General features: G+C 44.6%; 11 non-coding genes and 2 pseudogenes across 11 annotated transcripts; all 13 read right to left on the bottom strand.

Annotated features, from left to right (window-relative positions):
* Positions 1-162: 162 nt before the first annotated feature.
* On the bottom strand, positions 163-385 carry LOC123472854. Its single transcript, XR_006647318.1, has one exon. It is a non-coding gene; the product is annotated as a small nucleolar RNA U3 (small nucleolar RNA).
* Positions 386-1,612: 1,227 nt separating this feature from the next.
* LOC123472937 lies at positions 1,613-1,735 on the bottom strand. Its single transcript, XR_006647398.1, has one exon. It is a non-coding gene; the product is annotated as a U5 spliceosomal RNA (small nuclear RNA).
* Positions 1,736-2,222: 487 nt separating this feature from the next.
* Positions 2,223-2,364, bottom strand: LOC123472893. The gene has a single exon (XR_006647356.1). It is a non-coding gene; the product is annotated as a U4 spliceosomal RNA (small nuclear RNA).
* Positions 2,365-2,954: 590 nt separating this feature from the next.
* LOC123472846 lies at positions 2,955-3,073 on the bottom strand. The gene has a single exon (XR_006647310.1). It is a non-coding gene; the product is annotated as a 5S ribosomal RNA (ribosomal RNA).
* A 97-nt stretch (positions 3,074-3,170) lies between these two features.
* Positions 3,171-3,289, bottom strand: LOC123473000 (annotated as a pseudogene).
* Positions 3,290-3,386: 97 nt separating this feature from the next.
* On the bottom strand, positions 3,387-3,505 carry LOC123472994. The gene has a single exon (XR_006647460.1). It is a non-coding gene; the product is annotated as a 5S ribosomal RNA (ribosomal RNA).
* Positions 3,506-3,779: 274 nt separating this feature from the next.
* On the bottom strand, positions 3,780-3,943 carry LOC123472716. Its single transcript, XR_006647197.1, has one exon. It is a non-coding gene; the product is annotated as a U1 spliceosomal RNA (small nuclear RNA).
* Positions 3,944-4,570: 627 nt separating this feature from the next.
* On the bottom strand, positions 4,571-4,764 carry LOC123472778. The gene has a single exon (XR_006647258.1). It is a non-coding gene; the product is annotated as a U2 spliceosomal RNA (small nuclear RNA).
* Positions 4,765-7,506: 2,742 nt separating this feature from the next.
* LOC123472805 lies at positions 7,507-7,583 on the bottom strand (annotated as a pseudogene).
* Positions 7,584-8,241: 658 nt separating this feature from the next.
* Positions 8,242-8,464, bottom strand: LOC123472860. Its single transcript, XR_006647324.1, has one exon. It is a non-coding gene; the product is annotated as a small nucleolar RNA U3 (small nucleolar RNA).
* A 7,218-nt stretch (positions 8,465-15,682) lies between these two features.
* On the bottom strand, positions 15,683-15,805 carry LOC123472979. Its single transcript, XR_006647441.1, has one exon. It is a non-coding gene; the product is annotated as a U5 spliceosomal RNA (small nuclear RNA).
* A 487-nt stretch (positions 15,806-16,292) lies between these two features.
* Positions 16,293-16,434, bottom strand: LOC123472892. Its single transcript, XR_006647355.1, has one exon. It is a non-coding gene; the product is annotated as a U4 spliceosomal RNA (small nuclear RNA).
* A 391-nt stretch (positions 16,435-16,825) lies between these two features.
* On the bottom strand, positions 16,826-16,914 carry Trnah-gug. Its single transcript is given in 2 exon segments — positions 16,826-16,860; positions 16,878-16,914. It is a non-coding gene; the product is annotated as a tRNA-His (tRNA).
* Positions 16,915-17,203: the final 289 nt, after the last annotated feature.

The following is a 17,203-nucleotide window of genomic DNA, read 5'->3' as shown; positions in this document are numbered from 1 at the left end:
TTATTAAAGGGCACAGGATTCGATCAATGAAATCTACACATGGAAACGTTAGCTACTTTGATATCGATAACACGAAACGCTAAAGAGACGAGGCATTTGGGTTTAACGTTTTACGTATATCAGAGGAATCAATAAGTTCATTTTTCTATGCCTTGCTAAATTACCGCTCTGAAAACGCCGGTTTCCTTCCAGTGTGCCACAAGGGAACACCGAAAACGGTCCTCAATGGCGACGACCAGATACCACGCAAGTGGCTACGATCGCAACCTGTTTCACTCTCAGAAGCCAGCGTCATTACTCGTCATCGCGGGTTGATTGGAGAAATGTTTCTGGTGGGAAACAAGTCAAGATATACTACAGAAATGATCCTGTGAAGTATGATCTTAAAGTTGAAATAAACTTGCAAGAGAATAAATCGATTATGCAAAATGAAACAGCATTAATTAATCTATTCGTAAAATAACGTGGTTTTTATTGTTAACGAGTTCTTCCTAGAAATGAATTATGTGGAAAAGTGCTACACAACGACACGGCGCGTTTTGTTCATTCAATACAAACAGCTGAAATGGCGAAACAATGACGGTATTTAGAGCACGGCGGAAATTAAAAGCAGTTTGTTGAGGGTCACTCGCCAATTTCTTATATCGCGCTTCATCCTAGAAATACAATCGGTCGTCAGACATTAATACTTCAGCTGGATGTGTCGCACGCATCTGTAATCCTGCTTCTGGGAGGCTTGATAGTGTATATGACTTGAGACGAGGATTCCTACTTCGTGACCGTGCATGTTGATCAGGCGTCCGCACTAAGTTCGGCATCAACATGGACCCATTGAAGGAATTTAATGGGTGAAGGTTAGCTAAGGAGGAGCAAAACGGGCCAGGAAGGAAACTAAGCAGCCAAAAGTTCCCGTGTCGAGCAGTAGTAGGATCGCGCCCGTGAATGTACGACATGAATTAGCCTCGACGAAACAGTCAAACCTCTTTCTTTTTATTTCGATTAAGGAAAGTATGAGTTTCAATGGGTTTGTTTCTACTTCAAAAGTGAAATACTGCCACAACAATAAGCTCCACCCTAAATCTCTGAATCTGAAATATTGCAATTGGGTAAAAGAGTGAAAGCTCAAGTGATTGGTATGATTGCATCTGAATATCAACCCGCTCCGTTAAGCTCAATAACGATTCACTGTTATTGCCACAGCCCAAAGCTAATACTGAATAATAATCTGAATACCTAAATGTTGAATTGCAATTGAAGTTTCTATGCGGCCATCGGGCGCTTCGCGCCCTCGGCCGCGTTTTCAACTTGTGCGTATGGAACAGTGGTGTTTGCATACAATTTTAATGATTTGGAAAAGCATGAAATGGAGGGACCTGAATACTTATATGTTGAACTGCATCTAAAGTTTGCGGCCATCGGGCGCTTCGCGCCCTCGGCCGCGTTTTCAACCAACTTCAACGGATCGCTAAGATGGCGGTGTAATTTACCTTTTCTTGATAAACATGAAATGGAGGAATCTTAGTATTCTTTTATTCTCCAATTACATTGAAAATATTTTGCTTTCATCCCTCTACTGACTTATTAACGAGAATTTATTTATTTATCTTTGAGGTGCCCAGTCTAAAGACCAGGCGTTCGAAAAATAAGTCATATAGACTCATCAGTGCTCCTAACCACGGAAATCTTTAGTAAAAGGCGAAAGATTTATCCGGGTATTGATTAGAAACCAGAGTGATTAACAACTGAAATCAGTTGGTCTTTCTTCATTTCCCAACTTCATACCACTTTGGTAAAGTCACGGCAATAAACAGACATATTCAACCGTAATGCGACGACTATTTTCTGTTAGTTTTGAAACAGTCACTAAAAAACTTCATGCTGTATAAAGCTCATGTAAAAATAGTTTCCTCTTTTGATTTTCAACTGAGTTAACTTAAGCTGATTGAAATATAAACGAAGTCTAAGGCAAACGGGGTGGGAAAGCTGAATTGGGAAAGGAGACGAAACGTATTTGTTCTGCAAGTCCTTTAGTTTTTTTTCTTTGGGGTGGGGGGGGGATCCATCCGCTAAGTTGAACAAACACGATTCTATAGACAGAAATTCAGGTTTCCCAACCTTTGATATATGTGGGATTGATTAACCAATCGCTTACTAAAGGTTGATCAAACAGGCAACACTAAACAATAACCGAACACAGTGTTAACGTTCTTTAAGATAATCTGCTCCTGCTGGAGCTGTCAAAAATTGCCGACAACAAAGAATGTTTCACTTCATCGTGGCGGGGTATTGGTTAAAGTTTTCAACTAGCAATAATCACACCTCGGGAGACCCTCATTGGTTATGATATTGCCACTGCGCAAAGCTAAATTTCCCATGAGAGAGCCCTACTACTTGAACCTTTTTCTTGTCGATTCCGCACGGACGTTGACACCAAAAGCATCAGGCAAGGTACTGCTTTTCGATTAAACTAATCATTTTGCTGCTTTCCTTTTTACACTCACATACCTATAAAGAATATAGTTCATTTTACGAATATTTCACATATTGCCATACAACACCGTTGAGTAGTAAAATTCATGCAAATTACGATGCATTTCGCCAGCTCAAGTGAACGCACAGGAATTGTTTCAGTTTACAGGTCAATTTTGCTGAACCCATTCCCGTTTTCTTAACCATAAAATCAGTAAAAACCTACAACAACTGAACGAAAATTACGCAGTTGCTATCTCATTGTGCTTTTCCACTAGCTTTGAAATGCCATGACCAGGATTCGAACCTGAGTTACTACGGTTTTACGCTATCAGACCCCACAACGTAGGGTCCTAACCCCTAGACGATCACGGCCAAATTGAAACGTTTCAATACACGTTAACGTTTCCACACAATCAAATTGTGGATAATAAATATATGGTGTTGGTTATGTTAAAATCTGACTAAAGTGAAAAAAGAAACAATGCCAACAGCATCCCGTATTCCCAAGCGGTCACCCATCCAAGTACTAACGGGACCCGACGTAGCTTAACTTCCGGGAGCTGACGAGACCGGGTGAGTTCTACGTGGTATGGCCGTTGACGGTGTTGAATGTAAAATTTACAATGCAAATGTCCGAACTGTTTTTCGCGTGATTCACTTATTGGCGATAAAAAACATACTGAATTAAAAAAAAACCATGCCAACAGCATCCCGTATTCCCAAGCGGTCACCCATCCAAGTACTAACGGGACCGGACGTAGCTTAACTTCTGGGAGCTGACGAGACCGGGTGAGTTCTACGTGGTATGGCCGTTGACGGTATTGAATGTAAAATTTACAATGCAAATGTCCGAACTGTTTTTCGCGTGATTCACTTATTGGCGATAAAAAACATACTGAATTTAAAAAAAGCAATGCCAACAGCATCCCGTATTCCCAAGCGGTCACCCATCCTAGTACTAACGGGACCCGACGTAGCTTAACTTCCGGGAGCTGACGAGACCGGGTGAGTTTTACGTGGTATGGCCGTTGACAGTATTGAATGTAAAATTTACAACGCATATGTCCGAATCGTTGTTGGCGTACATCAATCATCACAAAGTATCCGCCTTTTGAACGTTTAGGCATCATAAGTGACTTTCTTATCGGGCTTGACCAATGCATTCTTTGCGCTTCCCTTAATGGTTTGCATATTTAAATAGAGGATAACCCCTTTAATGCGGTGGTTTTGATCGCACAGTGACTCCTTTACCAAGTGAAAAGTATCCGTTCAAGTCTGCTTCACTTAGTATTATAGATTCTGCTGCTCAGGGGACGGCGCGAACGCAGTCCCCCACTACCAAAAATTGTACTCCCGAGTTAATCACATTTGGATTAATCGCAAGGGTCAGCCCATCCTTAGTGCAATGGAAAGGCCTCACCCTGAAGGAACCACCTTAGTGATCATGGTTGCCTCTGAGCCAGGTAAGTATGACTTTTGTAAATACTTGGCGATTTCTCATAGTTTTTTGGTAGACAAAAAATAACGACGAAGTACACTAAATCATAGAGCTCAACAAAGAACTATTGCACGTGGAATTACGTATAAAACTGAAAAATGGGATTGAGCATAGTTGATCCTATAAAGCTCTTATTAAAAAAATCGAAAACCTACAGCCATTTCTGGGTTAGAAGAGAAATGCTCCCATTTGGGAAAACTTCTTCCTCCCAAATGGAGACGTCGAATTGCGCTGTTTTTTCGTCTTTACTGCTCAACTGATCTAAACAACAATATTTATAAGAGACATGTCTGCATTTCAGATTGCCGTTCACTCAATTAAACTCGAACCCATTTGAATGGTTAGTTCTAAAAAAAAACTCGTTCCCTTTGAGGGACACAACTTGTTGGGCTGCAATTATTTAACCATGTTCCATACCTAGTGAAAGCTGTCGAAAGATACATTTTCAGCAGCCAAATGACTTCCGATGGAATAGTGATAGGTTGAGTATAAGAAAGTATGTTGATATAGTGTATATGTCATTTTTCCACCTCATAATGATGCGAGAAACATAAAGAAGAGCACTCAGAAATTGATTTAATTCAGAAAAACATCCCTTTTAAGGGGTGAGCCGAGCCCGGAGGTACTGCAATACCGGGTCAACCCGTGGCAGGATCAATGCAAGCATTGATTTCCCACCGAATTCCAAAAATCAGTTTAATATTCTGGGGTTCATTTGAACCCGTATCAGATATTAAGCTGATAAGAACAGATTTTATGCTTTGTATTTTCCAATGGACTGGGAATAAAGCTGTATACAATTAGGTTTTTACATTAATATGTAAAGGGAAAAAGTTCGCGAGACGACGTGTCAACGCTACGTTAAAAAACCCTTAAAGAGAATGTTGCAGAAGACTGTTGTCTTCTGTTTCTTCATCTTCTTCGGGCGGTGGATCGCTTCCTTCTGTTTGATAGGCCAAGTGCTTTGCTATTATTCTGGTCGTTCCTTGTATGGCCAAGAGTTTCATCTTCCTCTTCAGGTTGTTCCATCGTCTTCCAGGAATGGTGAGGGCTAGAGATATGGCGTCGTTGCTCGGAAGCCAGGACCCGAGAGAGCCAACGACTAGAGGAAGTACAGATCCAAGGTCTTTGTACTTCTCTATCTTCTTATTCCTTGCCCTCTCTAACCCTTCTGCACTGCTGAGTGGAACTGTCACGTCAATAATGATAGCTGGGTTCGTCGATGTTACGACGATGTCAGGTCGCATTCCGGTGGAGTCAATTGCCCGATTGACGGAAACGGAGTGGCCGAGCGCCTCCGCTTCTGTCACCATTAGATCTAAGATAGAATTATGTCTATTAATGGATAGAGCTGAATTGACTTGGCAACAGCAGACGACATGGTCTGTTGTTTCCAATTTGCCACAACCAAGACGACATGTCTTGTTTGTGGACTTAGATCCTGGACACCCTCTAACTGGAAGTCTTCCAAGTCTGGCTTGGTGGAGGTAGTGCCATTCTTGAAATGTTAGAGGTGTTCTGCAGGAGATGAGTGCTGCTGTGTCCTTCGCCATGTCGAGTGCAAGCCCCGTTGCAACCTTCCCTTGTTGCTCTGACAGTAGCCTTGACGTCCATCTTCCTCTCAGGGCGGTTCGGAGTCCTCTGACTGCTTTCAGGGAAATGCAAGAGATGTCATCGGCGATGATTTTGGAGTACTGTTCGCCGGATACATCAATCTTGATCCTCTTCAAGTGGCCAGCTGCCCTCCTCGAACGCGTCCAGAGGTTCATGGATGCTCCTCCATGTCTTATGGCACCAAGTCCTTTGTCCATTGACCCTGCCAAGTATTCATTAATTGGTATGGGGAATGGTACTTCTCTCTTTCCGTATCCTAGTCGTATTGTCTCCTCCAGTTGCGCCATAGCCACTTCGCTAACGGACTTGTCCTCGCTGTCTAGGAGTTGCATCGCTCTAGCTATGGTCCAGATATCAGCCTCCTCGGTCAGAGGAAGCATTCCAAGCCCCCCAACTCTTCTGTCTGCGTAGAAGAAAGCTGTGTTAGACGAGATAGGGACGTTGGCAACTCTGCGTAGAAAATCTCTGCATGCGACATCCAGGTCGTAGAGAGCACCCTTTTCCACCCTTCCTGACGCCAGATGATGAGACAGCGATGGTAGAAGACAACTCCTGTATACTTCTAACTTCTGCCAGGGAGCTAAACCAGAATCTGCTACTTTAATTAAGTTTTGAGCTAAAGAGGTGGTTGGACGAAAGGTCAGGCGAGCTCCTAGAGGTGTTCCTAGGTAGTCCTCTTGATCGTCTTCTGCCAGGGGTCTGATTTCGGCGTCTCCGATTTTCAGCGAGTTGTCTGTAACAGATTTTCCGTTAATAAGTGTTAAGGACGTGCACTTACCTGGATTGAACTTCAAGCCTAGCGAGGTTGCCGTGTCCTCTACGGTATTGAGAGTTCTTTGCGTTTCTCGGATTGACGATCCTACAATGGCAATATCGTCCGCATATGCTGTAGTTGAGACCCTAGCTTGAAACGCTGAGAATCCGGGGTTATTTGATTTTGCCGTCCGTATGATGGGTTCAGCTGCCAGGTTGAATACCACGCTGCTTAATGGGTCGCCTTGTCGAACACCAGCCGTTGGATGAATCTGCACGGAATCTTGCCCAACAGCAAACTCCATGATGTTGTTTGAGTAGATATCGCTTAGGATGCGACGAAGCTCAGCTGGTATTGGTAGACTCTGAAATAGACAATTTAAAATTGGGTGAGGAATGGATCCAAAAGCATTGGAGAGGTCCAACCAGACAATCACCATCTCCCTCTTGGACTGTTTCGCCTGTTCGATAACAGTGTGAAGGAGATGTGTGTGTTCCTGGATGCCTCGAACACCTGGTAGAAACCCTTTTTGCTCTGACGAAATCCATCCTAGCTTCGTCGCAGTTGACATTATTCTTGAGGACAAAATTCCTGAGAAGATCTTGTACATTGTCGGAAGAAGGGATATTGGCCGAAAGTTCCCATAATCTGAGGAGTCACCTTTCTTGTATATCGGAACGGTCCTCGAGGTCTTCCAGCAAGCTGGAATCCCATAAGTCCATACCGCGCGGTAGATGGAAGCTAGGAGATGACCGCTTGTGTCCAGTGCACGAAGGTGCCGATATTCCAAGCCGTCTCGTCCAGTCGCGGTGTTGCAAGCTTTACCGAGTCTATGCTTGATTTCTTCTGGACTTGGAGGTGAGGAAAGAACTCTGAGCTCTTCAGATGTTGGGTTCTTCCATTCACATCTGTCGAAATGGGCTCTCGCGCAGTCAACCTGGTTAGTTGATGGTGGTGTTTGGGAGTAGGTTGATTCGAGGAAAGCAGCAGCCAAATCCTTGGTTCCCGTGTAGCCAATGGATTCCTCTTCTAATATTTTCCTTACGGCTCTGCGAGGATAGAGTGAGTAGAGGCGTTGAAGTTTGCCTTTTTCCTCTGCTGCCTTTCTTCCTGAACGCCTTATTTTTTGTTGTTGTCGATTTTGGTTGCGATGGCTTCTTGTCCTCTCTGTTGGTGTTGTTTGTCTTCTTGGTGCGGAAGAACAGATACTACACTTTGATCTTAGCCAAAAGGCCGAGAAGCGATAACTGAAACTCAAGTTACTGGGTGTTATATGCCATACGGATCTCGAAAATATGGCTGATGAACAAAATGAGCAAACCACTATCGAAAAACGAAGAAAGTCACCAGGAAACCAGGCTGTTGCTAGAACCCTGCCTGGCACTGTTCGAAGCCAATACAACTCATTAGTTTTTATCTTCTCTTTTGATACAAATAGATTATTAGGCTAAAAGGTTCAAATATTATATTATATGTGAAGCTGGTGATTGCAATGCACTCTCCATTTGAGTCAATCAACTCCACCTAGTAGCAAACTCTTCACACTATGAACTATCAATGCAGCAGGAATGCATCAGAAAACATGTTGGATAGAATCCTGGAATACGTAACGCAGCTGTTTTTGCAGCAACCAAGTTAATGTTACGCAGAGACAACAACGAACAACAGGAAGAAATGTTACGTGAAGACATTAGCGAACGTCACATGTTTGAAATACTACGCCTGCCAATGTGCGAAATTCTTATTAAAGGGCACAGGATTCGATCAATGAAATCTACACATGGAAACGATAGCTACTTTGATATCGATAACACGAAACGCTAAAGAGACGAGGCATTTGGGTTTAACGTTTTACGTATATCAGAGGAATCAATAAGTTCATTTTTCTATGCTTTGCTAAATTACCGCTCTGAAAACGCCGGTTTCCTTCCAGTGTGCCACAAGGGAACACCGAAAACGGTCCTCAATGGCGACGACCAGATACCACGCAAGTGGCTACGATCGCAACCTGTTTCACTTTCAGAAGCCAGCGTCATTACTCGTCATCGCGGGTTGATTGGAGAAATGTTTCTGGTGGGAAACAAGTCAAGATATACTACAGAAATGATCCTGTGAAGTATGATCTTAAAGTTGAAATAAACTTGCAAGAGAATAAATCGATTATGCAAAATGAAACAGCATTAATTAATTTATTCGTAAAATAACGTGGTTTTTATTGTTAACGAGTTCTTCCTAGAAGTGAATTATGTGGAAAAGTGCTACACAACGACACGGCGCGTTTTGTTCATTCAATACAAACAGCTGAAATGGCGAAACAATGACGGTATTTAGAGCACGGTGGAAATTAAAAGCAGTTTGTTGAGGGTCACTCGCCAATTTCTTATATCGCGCTTCATCCTAGAAATACAATCGGTCGTCAGACATTAATACTTCAGCTGGATGTGTCGCACGCATCTGTAATCCTGCTTCTGGGAGGCTTGATAGTGTGGATGACTTGAGACGAGGATTCCTACTTCGTGACCGTGCATGTTGATCAGGCGTCCGCACTAAGTTCGGCATCAACATGGACCCATTGAAGGAATTTAATGGGTGCAGGTTAGCTAAGGAGGAGCAAAACGGGCCAGGAAGGAAACTAAGCAGCCAAAAGTTCCCTTGTCGAGCAGTAGTAGGATCGCGCCCGTGAATGTACGACATGAATTAGCCTCGACGAAACAGTCAAACCTCTTTCTTTTTATTTCTATTAAGGAAAGTATGAGTTTCAATGGGTTTGTTTCTACTTCAAAAGTGAAATACTGCCACAACAATAAGCTCCACCTGTTGTAGTCTTTGTAGCTTAGTCTTGACTGCCTGTATTTCCCCTCTCTGCGTTTGGCTTCGCCTCTAGCTGGCCGAGGCCATCTAGCGCTAAGCTCTACAACATCTTCCCCTTACACAGGCAACAAACAGAACGAAGATGACAAATCAGGGGAACTGAATCATGAAATTAGGCTGAGGGGAACATAACAGCACAGGCCTAGAAAAGAAAAGGAAGGACAAGCAACCAAACAAAGAGAGTTGGAAACTGAGAGAAGAAAAGTGAACAAAGTTGAAACAATCACAAAAACAAACAAACAAACAAATGGAATAACCCAGGACGAGTTAGCTCCGCCCATCCGCCCCATCAGAAACCGGACGAGAATACTGACGGCCCAATCTGGTGCACATGACCATCGGCCGAAAGCTACGCGCCGGACTGCTCACTGGACTCCCACCATCAACTGGAGCGGCCGCCTGGCTGACGGCTTGCCCGATCACCGAACCAGAAGCTGCTGGACCCTCCACCGCAGGTCGCGATTCCCTACTCGGCTGGCGTGACGTACCCACGGGCTGTGCAACAGGGGCCGACCTTGGCGACGTGGGTGGTTGAGCGACCGGTCCCGAAACAAAGCATTCCGGCTGCCGAGCACCAGCCATAGATAGCGACCCAAAACTGGGACACTGGGACGACTCTGGACGACTCGGCACCGGGGCAGTATGGGAAGATCCATTGACGACGTTGATGGCCCACCGCGTTCGACGAAAAACTCTTCCATCCACCAGTCGGATCAAGTATGAGTGAGGCTCTGCACAGATTTCAACAACAGAACCTAGAAGCCAACGCGATCCGATGAGCACACGCACCCGTTGACCGACGAAAAGGAATGACGATCTCACATCAGACCGGCGAACATTGTGAAAGACCGCCTCTCCTTGCCTCTTGCGCAGCTGATGATGAACGAACGACGCTGGAACAATGCGGGGCACCAACGCACCGGGTAAAAATTGTAACAATCCACGGAGATGACGCCCCTGTAACAGAACCGACGGCGATGGCAACTGGTCCGACACAGGAGTCGACCGAACCGCCGCCAAGACCTCCCACAATGTACATCCATCTTGGAACATTTTCAGCATCGAGGCCTTCACCGTTTGGATATGACGTTCCGCCAATCCATTCGACTGTGGAAATTCCGGGCTAGACGTGACATGACGAACTCCACGCGACTCACAGAAACGGTTAAACTCGATGCTTGCGAACTGGGTACCATTATCCGATATGAGTTCTTCCGGGGCTCCGAAATCAGCAAAGAAGCAATCCATGGCCTCAATAGTGGCCGCTGAAGTCAAGGATCGAAGTTTGGCCACACAAGGCCACTTGCTATAGCCATCCACCAACAACAAATAATGTACAGTATCCTGCACAAAAATCCGAACACCGATTTAATTTTTTAAAGCCACCTTTTGGCAAGGTAGTGGGTTTTTTGTTTGTTTTTCTTTAAGGGGCAGGGTAGACGGGGTGATGGACACGTCAGGGCAGGGTTGGGTAAGTCTAGACATTTAAAAAAAGTGCCTTAAGGTATGACGCTTTAAGGCAAGTTACAGGTCGGGACATTTTTGCAACCCCCAGGGTGGTGTTTTTTTTTAAACGACAGTTGGAAATTTAGGGCTTGGGCTTAGTAATGTTTCTTACCGAAACAATTTAGCTTATGTTTCAGCTGCCTGTGAACATTTACGTCGTTGTCAATGGCGTAGGTGTAGAGTTTCTGAGTGTGATGCTGGAGATCGGTGTTCGATTCCAGATGAGGTGTTAAATAATTGTGGATACCTAACGAGAAATTCCCGATTATATATGAAACAAATTTTTATCGAGCAATGTGTGCTTTTTTTTTTATTTTATAATTTAAAAATTAATAAACTCCTTCGTTTTGAAGTAATTAATATTCCAAGCAAATTCGAATGAAGAATGTTATAACGATACCAATATTTTCGCAATTCAGTATCGGGAATCGAACACTGATCTACGGCGTCGCAATCAGAGCCTCTACACATATGCCATCGGTATTGAAAATATTGTGCACAGGCAGCTATCTAATTTATTTGGGTATAGAATATAACACAGCCTAAGTCCAACATTTCCAACTGTCGTTTAAAAAAACACACCATCCTGGGGGTTGCAAAAATGTCCCGACCTGTTACTTGCCTTAAAGCGTTATACCTTAAGGCATAAAAAAATGTATAGACTTACCCAACCCTGCCCTATGTGTCCATCACCCCGTCTACCCTCCCTCTTAAAGAAAAACAAAAAAAAAAAAAAACCCTTTATCCCACCAATAGGTGGCTTTTAAAAATTAAATCGGTGTTCGGATTTTTGTGCAGGATACTGTACACCGGCAAACTGAAAAAGATCTGCCGATACCAATTGAAACGGATGGACCGGTATTCGCGACGGCAAGATCGGCAACGCTGGATTTTTGTGCCGATTTTCTTGGCAAGTGCCACAGCTGGCGACGACGTTCCGTATCTGGTCATCACACCCCGGCCAGTATACCGATGATTTTGCACGACGAATGCACTTGACTTCGCCAAAGTGGCCATAATGAATTCCGTCCATAGCCTCCCGTCGAAGCGACACCGGAACCACCAACCGTTCTCCATACAACACTAAGCCGTCCGCTTCACTCAGATGATGGCGCACATTCCAATATGGTTTGGCCGGCAACGGGCAATGCGTTTTCTTTTCCGGCCAGCCGGACACCAGCAACTCCTTAACTAGAACTAATGACGGATCCACGTCCGTCGCTTGCGCATACTTGGACCGGGTATCACGCAAAGGGATGATTTGATCCAGCAAAGCGTGGACTTGTTCCTGGCAGCGTTGTGTCTCATCATCCTCAAATTGTGCTGGCAAATGGGCCCTGCTCAACGTGTCGGCTATAAAGAGCTCTCTTCCAGGTTTGTAGACGACACGAAAATCAAATCTTTGCAGCTGCATCCGCATCCACTGGATACGGGGTGTACATTCAGCAACGGGCTTGTCGATAAGCCCCACCAGGGGTTTATGGTCAGACTCCACAGTAGCCTGCTGGCCATACACGTACTGTTTGAAACGCATCAACCCAAACTGTACGGCCAACAACTCTTTTTCGATTTGGCAGTATCAGCGTTGGGTAGGAGTTAAAGACGTTGACGAGTAGGCCACCGGCTGGCCATCTTGAAGCAAAACAGCTCCTATGCCAGTAGGTGATGCGTCGACCGACAGAACCACCGGCAGCTGCAAATCAAAGCGGCGTAGCGTCGGTAGTGACGCCATTGCGTCTTTTAACTTGGCCATGGCCTCTCTCTGTGGCTCCTCCCACACCCACGCCGACGATTCCTTTAGCAAATCACGAAGGGGCCGAGTGATAGCAGCCAAATTTTTACAGAATTTATCCAGGTAGGTCACCATTCCCAGTAGTCGAACGAGATCAGCTTTTCCAGTGGGCTCAGGCATATTAACTATCGCCTCCACTTTAGCGGGATCCACTTTATCAACACCTTCCCCGATGATATGACCAAGCCACGGCAACTCCTTCATGAAGAATCGGCACTTCTTCAATTGAAGTTTCAGGCCATGCTGTCTACACCGTTCCAGAACTTTGCGCAGATTGTCGTCCAGCTCCTCCTTGGTTTCTCCCGTCACTAGGAAATCATCAAAGTATATAATCACTCCCTGAAGATCACCAAACAGCTCATCCATGGTTTGTAAGTAGACCTCCGGGGCTGATTTAAACCCAAACGGCAGGCGTAAGAAGCGATAGCGACCGTGAGGTGTCGCCATAGTACAAAGGAACGACGACGCTGTTGACAAAGGGATTTGGTAAAACCCTGACGCCGCATCCAAACTGCAGAAGAACTTAGCCTTACCAATCTTGACAAACAGCTGTTCCACGGTGGGTACTGTAAAATGGTGCCGCTGTATTGCCTTATTGAGTTCGGACGGATCGAGGCAGATCCGAATATCCCCATCTGGTTTGCTGGCCACCAACATTCGGCTGACCCATTCAGTTGGCTCTGTAACCGGAACAAGGATCTCTTCAGCCACCATCTGATCCAGCTTGCGATATACCGGCTCCTCCAGCCGAAACGGAAGTCTGCCTGCCGCAGATACTACAGGATCGACATAGTTAGTACCTGTACCCAACTTAATGGTGTGTTCCACCGGCAATTTACCCAGTCCAGTAAAGACGTCCACGAACTCTTTTACGATTGGTGGCACCGATGGATCCGGCTCTGCAGTGACGGCATGAACCCGCCTAATCAAATCCAGTTTTTTACAAGACGGAAGCCCCAAAATAGTGGGTTGACCGGGTTCGTCAACCACAACAAAGTCAACCACGTGAACGGAACCGTTGATAACCACCTTCGCAGTATGAACGCCAAGAACAGTCAAGTACCCATTTTTCGCCCCATAGCGCCGCAAGCGAGGTCCAGGCCGGAGACGGCGGCGTTGCACCGGCAGTCGACGAAAAACCTCCTGTGGCATTAAATTGCATGAGGCTCCTGAATCCAGCTTCACCGTAACTTTCACGTCATCCACCGAAAGATTTTCACTCCACTCGCTGTCTCCAGGTGCAGAATACTGCTCATGACGTAGCTCATGGGTCACATAATCCTCCAACGAGCGTGCACCTACCCCGTCACCAACCTCACTTTCCACAGAGTTGAGTTGCATGTGTGTGCCACGGCGTGCTGGTTGATCCTTGAAACCGGTTGAAAGTGCGTTGGCTGGAAAACGGGACTCCGATCGTGACTGAGGATTTGGACACCTCTTCGCATAATGCCCATTTTTTCCGCAGGCAAAGCACGTAATATGAGCAGCAGAACAACGGCCAGCTACGTGTCGGCGTCCACAACCTGAGCATTCAACGAACGACTGTCCGGTACCACCTTGTGTGCTTGGACCTCTGTGGTGTGCTCCAGCACCACCTGATCCTTTTTGTGGCTCTTTTCCGTTAGCCTGTTTACGGAATCATCCAGCCGACGAGTTGGTAAGTCAGTAGACATCTGCGACAGCTGAGCGCGTGAGGCCTCACACGACCTCACTATGTCACACGCCTTGGCCAAGGTCAGCGTTTTCTCAAACAGAAGTTTTTCTCGTGTTTGTGAGTCAGCCACTCCCAGTACTACTTGATCACGCAGCACCGACTCTACCGACGCACCATAATTACAGCCCTTCGCCATTCCACGGAGACAAACGATCCAAGAGTCAAACGACTCCCCTGGAAGTTGGTGTCGACGGAGGAATTTGAACCGTTCGAAGACTTCGCTTTTCAATGGTTCAAAGTGATCACCAAACTTGTCCAGCACCGGTTTAATTTTCTTAGCATCACCAGCTGATGTAAACACAAACGTATCGAATATTTTGAGGCCTTCAACCCCGAGTAGTGTGATCAGCACTCCCACTATCACCTCTTCATCCGTCTCATCCTTACGTGTGGCTAGAATAAAGTACTCAAACTGTCGGCGCCACATTTTCCACTCAGAGGCCAGATCACTCGACGAGAAATTAAACAGTTCTGGTGCCCGCAACGACGTCGCCATGATAATAATATGGAACGTCTGTCACCAACAACTTGAGACACCCACCTAGTTCACGAATTTAACTACTTTTCGTCACGGATGCCGCAGATATACACAGATAAAGTACGTTAGACCACCACGTGTCCTACGTCACAGGACGCAACAGTAACAAGCTCTACAGGCCACACTTAGTGTCATCAACAGTAAGTCTCCCAAAACTAAGCACAGCAATCTTCCACTCAACTCAATGGAAGCCACAGACGAATAAAATCTAATCAACAGCAGAAAAATCTTACCCCACACAAAACAGGAATAGTTCATTCCACACTTCTGACACCATGTTGTAGTCTTTGTAGCTTAGTCTTGACTGCCTGTATTTCCCCTCTCTGCGTTTGGCTTCGCCTCTAGCTGGCCGAGGCCATCTAGCGCTAAGCTCTACAACACCACCCTAAATCTCTGAATCTGAAATATTGCAATTGGGTAAAAGAGTGAAAGCTCAAGTGATTGGCATGATTGCATCTGAATATCAACCCGCTCCGTTAAGCTCAATAACGATTCACTGTTATTGCCACAGCCCAAAGCTAATACTGAATAATAATCTGAATACCTAAATGTTGAATTGCAATTGAAGTTTCTATGCGGCCATCGGGCGCTTCGCGCCCTCGGCCGCGTTTTCAACTTGTGCGTATGGAACAGTGGTGTTTGCATACAATTTTAATGATTTGGAAAAGCATGAAATGGAGGAACCTGAATACTTATATGTTGAACTACATCTAAAGTTTGCGGCCATCGGGCGCTTCGCGCCCTCGGCCGCGTTTTCAACCAACTTCAACGGATCGCTAAGATGGCGGTGTAATTTACCTTTTCTTGATAAACATGAAATGGAGGAATCTTAGTATTCTTTTATTCTCCAATTACATTGAAAATATTTTGCTTTCATCCCTCTACTGACTTATTAACGAGAATTTATTTATTTATCTTTGAGGTGCCCAGTCTAAAGACCAGGCGTTCGAAAAATAAGTCATATAGACTCATCAGTGCTCCTAACCACGGAAATCTTTAGTAAAAGGCGAAAGATTTATCTGGGTATTGATTAGAAACCAGAGTGATTAACAACTGAAATCAGTTGGTCTTTCTTCATTTCCCAACTTCATACCACTTTGGTAAAGTCACGGCAATAAACAGACATATTCAACCGTAATGCGACGACTATTTTCTGTTAGATTTGAAACAGTCACTAAAAAACCTTCATGCTGTATAAAGCTCATGTAAAAATAGTTTCCTCTTTTGATTTTCAACTGAGTTAACTTAAGCTGATTGAAACATAAACGAAGTCTAAGGCAAACGGGGTGGGTAAGCTGAATTGGGAAAGGAGACGAAACGTATTTGTTCTGCAAGTCCTTTAGTTTTTTTTCTTTGGGGGTGGGGGGGATCCATCCGCTAAGTTGAACAAACACGATTCTATAGACAGAAATTCAGGTTTCCCAACCTTTGATATATGTGGGATTGATTAACCAATCGCTTACTAAAGGTTGATCAAACAGGCAACACTAAACAATAACCGAACACAGTGTTAACGTTCTTTAAGAGAATCTGCTCCTGCTGGAGCTGTCAAAAATTGCCGACAACAAAGAATGTTTCACTTCATCGTGGCGGGGTATTGGTTAAAGTTTTCAACTAGCAATAATCACACCTCGGGAGACCCTCATTGGTTATGATATTGCCACTGCGCAAAGCTAAATTTCCCATGAGAGAGCCCTACTACTTGAACCTTTTTCTTGTCGATTCCGCACGGACGTTGACACCAAAAGCATCAGGCAAGGTACTGCTTTTCGATTAAACTAATCATTTTGCTGCTTTCCTTTTTACACTCACATACCTATAAAGAATATAGTTCATTTTACGAATATTTCACATATTGCCATACAACACCGTTGAGTAGTAAAATTCATGCAAATTACGATGCATTTCGCCAGCTCAAGTGAACGCACAGGAATTGTTTCAGTTTACAGGTCAATTTTGCTGAACCCATTCCCGTTTACTTAACCATAAAATCAGTAAAAACCTACAACAACTGAAGGAAAATTACGCAGTTGCTATCTCATTGTGCTTTTCCACTAGCTTTGAAATGCCGTGACCAGGATTCGAACCTGGGTTACTACGGTTTTACGCTATCAGACCCCACAACGTAGGGTCCTAACCACTAGACGATCACGGCCAAATTGAAACGTTTCAATACACGTTAACGTTTCCACACAATCAAATTGTGGATAATAAATATATGGTGTTGGTTATGTTAAAATCTGAATAAAGTGAAAAAAGAAACAATGCCAACAGCATCCCGTATTCCCAAGCGGTCACCCATCCAAGTACTAACGGGACCCGACGTAGCTTAACTTTTTTTTTTTTTTTGTAGCTTAACTTTTTTTTTTTATTTAAATAACCCGAGGTAGCTTAACTTTTTTTTTTATAGCTGAACTGTTTTAAATTTTAAAACCATTTATTAT

This window comes from Daphnia magna, linkage group LG5 (genome assembly GCF_020631705.1).
Source record: "Daphnia magna isolate NIES linkage group LG5, ASM2063170v1.1, whole genome shotgun sequence".
Taxonomy (NCBI): Eukaryota; Metazoa; Arthropoda; class Branchiopoda; order Diplostraca; family Daphniidae; genus Daphnia; species Daphnia magna.
The sequence above is the reverse complement of the archived record's forward strand: the minus strand, read 5'-3'. Positions and strand labels throughout refer to the sequence as shown.